The 6,000-nt window shown below is 45.9% G+C and overlaps 1 protein-coding gene across 1 annotated transcript in view; it reads right to left on the reverse strand.

Moving 5' to 3' along the window:
• Positions 1-5,402, reverse strand: part of LOC137371843 (gap junction gamma-1 protein-like) — a 55,266-nt gene extending 49,864 nt beyond the window's left edge. The window contains exon 1 of the mRNA XM_068034784.1: positions 5,326-5,402. The gene's annotated coding sequence lies outside the window, so the exon portion shown is untranslated. The remainder of the gene's footprint in view (positions 1-5,325) is intronic.
• Between the last annotated feature and the right edge of the window lie 598 nt (positions 5,403-6,000).

The raw sequence follows: 6,000 nt of genomic DNA on the forward strand, positions 1-6,000 counted from the left end.
CTGGAAACTGCAGGGGCGGAGCGGGGACCTGGGGGCAAGTAGGAGTGGGAGATCTGCCTAGGCTCCCCCTCTACAGTCACAGAGGAATAACCATGTGTTACCCCAGGATGGACACAGTGAAGAAAATAACCTGTACAACTTGCCCAATGTGGACAAAGTTACCCACCCTTTATAAATTTTGGTATGGACTGCTATAGTAATATAAAATATAAAACCAGTGTTCTTTTCAGTAGTTTAGAAAAAGACTTGTATTTATATAGCACCATTTACCACTACATGATGTCCCAATGCACTTTACAGTCAATGAAACACTTCTTTTTTAAAGTGCAGTCACTGTTGTAATGTAGGAAACGCAGCATCCAATTTTCACACAGCAAGATCCCACAAACAGCAATGTGGTAAATGGCCAGATCATCTGTTTTAGTGATGTTGTTAACGGATAAACATTGGCCTAGGACACTGGGGAGAACTCCCCTGCTCTTCTTTGAAATAGCGCTGTAGAATCTCTTACACCATCTGAGAGGGCAGACAGGGTTGAATCTAATGCCTTCTTTGAGAATGCACCTCTGACAGTGCAGCACTCCCTCAGTTCTGCACTAGAGTATCAAACTGGAGTATTGCACTCAAAGTCTCTGGAGTGGATCTTGAACATACAACCTTCTAACTCAAAGATGAGAGTGCTACCCACTGAGCCACAGTTGACACAATAGGCAAAAAAACTGTTTCCACTGGCACTAGGATCAGTAACCAGAGGACACAGATTGTTTGGCAAAAGAACCAGAGATGACATTGGAAAACACTTTTTTTTTTTACACAGTGAGTTGTTGTGATCTGGAACGCGCTGCCTGAAAGGGCGGTGGAAGCAGATTCAATAGTAACTTTCAAAAGGGAATTGGATAAATACTTGAAGGGGAAAAAATTGCAGGGTTCTAGGGAAAAAGCAGTGAAGTGGGACTAATTGGACAGCTCTTTCAAAAGAGACAGCACAAATGCGATGGACCGAATGGCCTCCATCTGTGCTGTATTCTTCCATGCAGCATACTGTAGAAGGAAGGTCAAATCACTGGACTAATATGTGCCAACACAGTGTAATACAGAGGCAGTGAAGGCATTTGCCAGACCTATGTACTCCCCATGGAGTCTCAACACTCATCCTTCCCCCTTTTTATTATTGACTGTTGGTTATCTTTCTGCCATTAACCTATCAGAAAAGGTTCTAAAGAGCACAGAATGCTCAGTGCCAATAACTGAGTCAGAGGGAGGGAGGGAGTGGGAGATAGGGATTCAGCAGGACATTAAAGATTCACAAGCAACGCTGACCATTTAAAACAAAAGGGACAGGAGATGGAGGGGATTAACTCACAGATGGGCACAAGGCAGGTCAATGGCTTTGTGGTGAAGTGTTAAATTCAGCTTCCTTCCCCCCACAATCCAAAGGCCAATTAGCAAGTGGAACTGTCATCCCTTCCTAACACCACTTCATCATTGTACAGCTCCCCAATAACCCTGCACAAAAACACACGGCGTGCAACATTCAAATAAGCTGCAGGCTACAAGGGGAATAACCATTTATTCTCCAGTTGCTGGAGGACAGACACAAATGAGCCATGCTAATTTCACTCCCTTTTCCGTTTCAGAAGCCGCGGACTCTCGCCGGAGTTTCCACGCCAGGTGGCTTATACCTCCTCCCCCCTGGCCCAATTCTTTCAAGTGCCGAGGCTATTCAGCCAAGGGGTGAAGCATGGGCATCGCAGCTGAGCCCTGTCCAGGCTTGAAGTCTCCTTGGTTAGTCCACGCGGAGTTACTTGTGGGATAGGCTAGAGCTCTATTCCCTTAAAAAAAAAGAAGACTGGGGGCTGACCTGATAGAGGTCTTCAAAATTATGAAGGGGTTTGATATGGTTGACGTAGAGAAGCTGTTTCTACTTGTGGACGAGGCCAAAAACTAGGGATCATAAATATAAGACAGTCAGTAATAAATCCAATGGGGAATTCAGGAGAAACCTCTTTACCCAGAGAGTGGTGAGAATGTGGAACTCGCTACCACAGGGAGTGGTTGAGGTGAATAGTATCGATACATTTAAGAGGAAGCTGGATAAACAGATGAGGGAGAAAGGAATAGAATGATATGCTGATGGGTGAGAAGAGGGGTGGGAGGAAGTTCATGTGGTGCATAAACACTGGCACTGACCAGTTGGGCCGAATGGCCTTTTTCTATGCACTAGTAATAATTTGTATCTTTTATTTATGGCCCTTAGATCTGGTTTCAACCACAATCCTATGAAGAGAGATTGGGGAAACTGGGCTTGTATTCTCTAGACTTTCGAAGAATGAGAGGTGATCTCATTGAAACCTACAAAATACTGAAAGGGATAGACAGGGTAGATGCAGCTAAGATGCTTCCCCTGGTTGGGGAGTCTAGAACCACGGGACATAATTTCAAAATAAGGGGGAAGCCACTTAGGACAGAGATGAGGAAAAGATGAGGGTTGTGAATCTTTGGTATTCTCTACCCCAGAGGGCTGTGGAAGCTCAGTCATTGAGTATGTTTAAAGCAGAGATTGACAGATTTCTAAATACCAATGACATAAAGGGGATATGGGGATAGTGTGGGGGAAAAGGCATCTTCTCGACATCTACCCTAGCAAACCATTCATAATTTTAAAGACCTCTATCAGGTCACCCCTCAGCCTTCTCTTTTCTAGAGAAAAGAGCCCCCAGCCTCTTCAACCTTTCCTGATGGGAATCTCAGTTGGGGTATCATCCTAGTAAATCTTTTTGCGCTTTCTCCATGTGTCTCTGCATTCTTTTATAATAGAACTGGGCAAAGTTATTCCAAGTGTGATCTAACCAAGGTTCTATAAGTTTAGTATAACTTCTCTACTTTTCAATTCCATCCCTCTGAATTGAATCCCAGTGCTTGGCTTGCTTATTTATGGTCTTGTGAATTTGTGTCTCCACTAATTAGTGAATTGCGCATCTGTACTCAGATACCTTTACAACTCGATCCCATTTAGACTCTTTCATGACGTCAGATGTTCCAATGCAGTTCATATGAAAATAACAGACACAGATGGAACCACTTGTCATTCCAGCCTGTCCCATAAAATTGTGATTGGCTATCCATCACCATGCCGATTCTCTACCCACCCAGAGCCATGGAATCTCCTGGGAGAGGCAAGAAACCAGATAAAAAGCCAGGCCATTTAATGGGGAATACAAGGACCATTCATCCCCAACCACTGAGGGAATCAAACTACTCCAGGAGATCACAACTTGCATTTATATAGAACCTTTAATACAACATCCTAAGATGTTTCACAGGAGCATGATCAGACAAAAATTGGGCACGTAAGGAGATATTAGGACAGGTAACTGAAAGCTTGGTCAAAGAGGTAGGTTTGAGGTAGGTCTTAAAGGAGGAGAGAGAGGTGAAGAGGTTTAGGGAGGGAATTCCAGAGCTTAGGGCCCAGGCAGCTGAAGGCACGGCCGCCCATGATGGAGCGATTAAAATTGGGGATGCAGAAGAGGCTAGAATTGGAGGAGCACAAGAGATCTCAAAGGGTTGTAGAGGTGGAGGAGATTGCAGAGGCAGGGCAAGGTGAGACCATGGTGGTGGGGGGGGGGGGGGGGGGGGGGGGTTAGTATTTCAACACAAACATGCAAATTTTAAATTGGATATGCTGTCTGACTTTTTTTTATTCCTTCTTGGGATGTGAGTGTCGCTGGCAAGTCCAGCATTTGTTGCCCATCCCTAATTGCCCTTGTGAAGTGAGCCAATGTAGGTCAGCAAGCAGCGAAGGGGGGAGTTGTGACGCGTGAACGGGATTTAGTGTGAGTTGGGAATCAGACAGCCGGGTTTTGGAGGCTGCAAGATGAGAGAGTGCTGGAGTCTGGAGGTGACAAACGCTTCAAACTGTTTAATTTAATTAGACCAAGTAAACTGCTTTAATTATGTCAATTAAGGAATAAATATTGGCCAGGACATCGAGGAGAACTCCCCTGCTCTTTGAAATAACACCATGGGATCATTTACATCCATCTGAGAGAGCAGATGGGGCCTCGGTTTAACGTCTCATCCGAAAGATGGATTTACAGACACGCATACAGGGGCACTGCTGTCCCAACAAGGGCACACTCCCCCGATTATTAAAAAACACAGCCATCAAAGCAGGCCAGTGAGTTGGAGTATTGTGTTCAATTCTGCACTTGAGGGAGGATGTCAGGGCCTTGGAGAGGGTGCAGAGGAGATTTGCTGGAATGGTACCAGGGATGAGGAGTTCAGTTAAAGTGGAGAGACTGGAGAAGCTGGGATTGTTCTCCTTCGAGCAGAGAAGGTATGTAACTGGAGTTACTCTTCTCTCCCTGCCCCCACACCTGTGCATAAGGCAACAACAGCAGCACCCAAACCACATTGCAATCTGTGCTAACCCCAGAGAGGGATCAAATAGCATGAAATGCAATGGAACGGTTGTGAGGCAACTCATTCCCGTATTGAAGAAAACTGATTTCCTTTGCACTTTCTGGATTGTCAACTCGGTGCTGTTTTGAACTGTTTTGTAATTTTTTTTTACAGAATTTTTTGAATAAAGTATATTTTTTGGGGTGGGGGTGGGGGGGGGGGGGGGGAAGCATGAAACAAAGGACAGAACGAAATGAATGAGGGGAGACCCAGACAGATTGTGGAGGGGAGGAGGAGGGAGAGAAAGCAGTAAGACTGAAGAATTTGGATTCTTTCTACACTTCTGGCCTTCTGACGATTTCTTTCACCTCTCCAAGACAAAAGGCACATTTGTAAAACAGGTTTTACATCCCAGAGAATTCTCCTCCTCCTCTTACACATTCTCTCCCCAAACCTTCCCGCCAGCTTCCCAAAGGCACCGCCAAGAAAGTCACCCAGCCGAGTCTCAAATTCATCACAACTCCAGGGTGAGCAGGAGAGTTTGGACAGGAGTTGATTCAAGTTTGTTGGCAGGGGCTGATTCACATGGACATGAGCTGGGAGGGGGAGAGAGAGAGAAAGGTGAAAGAGACAAAAGGAAAGAGAAAATATGCAGAGAAAGGGACTCAAACTTGGCAAAACTTTGCTTAAAAGTTTTCCTCTCCGCGAGCGACAAGTTCGTGTGTATCGATTTTGATCTGAAATTGACCTGAATCACAGAAACTGACCGCCCCAAAAAAACACATCAGCTCTTAGAATGGAGAGCCGGGAAGAGGAGCCACTCCGGGAACCAGCATTTTCCCGTTTATCCTGCCCCTAGGAAAGATAATCTCCCTCCTCTGAGCCCCGCTTTGCCAGTCCCTGGGAAGCAGTTAAATGACTCACCGGTGTCTGGGATCCTCCTGCTCTCAGTCTCAGCTTCAGGATGCACAGAACAGACACACTAACCTGACAACCTCTCGCCTCGCAAACAAAGAACAGGCACCAAGAAGTCAGGGAATAAAAAGCTGACAGAGAAAGAGGAGGGGGCACGTGATTCCTGAACCCTCCTAAAATATCCCCAAAGTCCTTCCCCCAAATCCTACACTCCTCCTTTGTGCCCTTGCTCAAAACGGACAAGACAAACAGGAGGCTGGGGAGCTATCTGCCACATGGACAGTCTGCAAGCAGACTTCAGCCTTTAAATACTCACCCCTCTGTCTGTTTTCACAATAATACTGATTAGATTGTTTGTTAGAGTCCCAGTTATGAGCAGTTGAGATATTTCCTCCCACAGTGAGAGGCTGGGCTCGGGTATTTGGGGATTAAGGGATGTTTTGCAAATAGCAGAAACTCGCAAGTGCAAATATTAAACCCCTTCTCCCCACCCCTTCCACAATCTTCCACCCCCTCCTGTTCTGGAGACTGTGTCTTGTTAGTTTGCAGAAGCATCATAATAACAGCCGCGTAATCCCACACAGCATCTGCCCCGCACCCATTTCCCACACAGAATCTGCCCCGCACCCATATCCCACACAGCATCTGCCCCGCACCCATATCCCACACAGAATCTGTCCCGCA

This window comes from Heterodontus francisci, chromosome 7 (genome assembly GCF_036365525.1).
Source record: "Heterodontus francisci isolate sHetFra1 chromosome 7, sHetFra1.hap1, whole genome shotgun sequence".
Lineage (NCBI taxonomy): Eukaryota > Metazoa > Chordata > Chondrichthyes > Heterodontiformes > Heterodontidae > Heterodontus > Heterodontus francisci.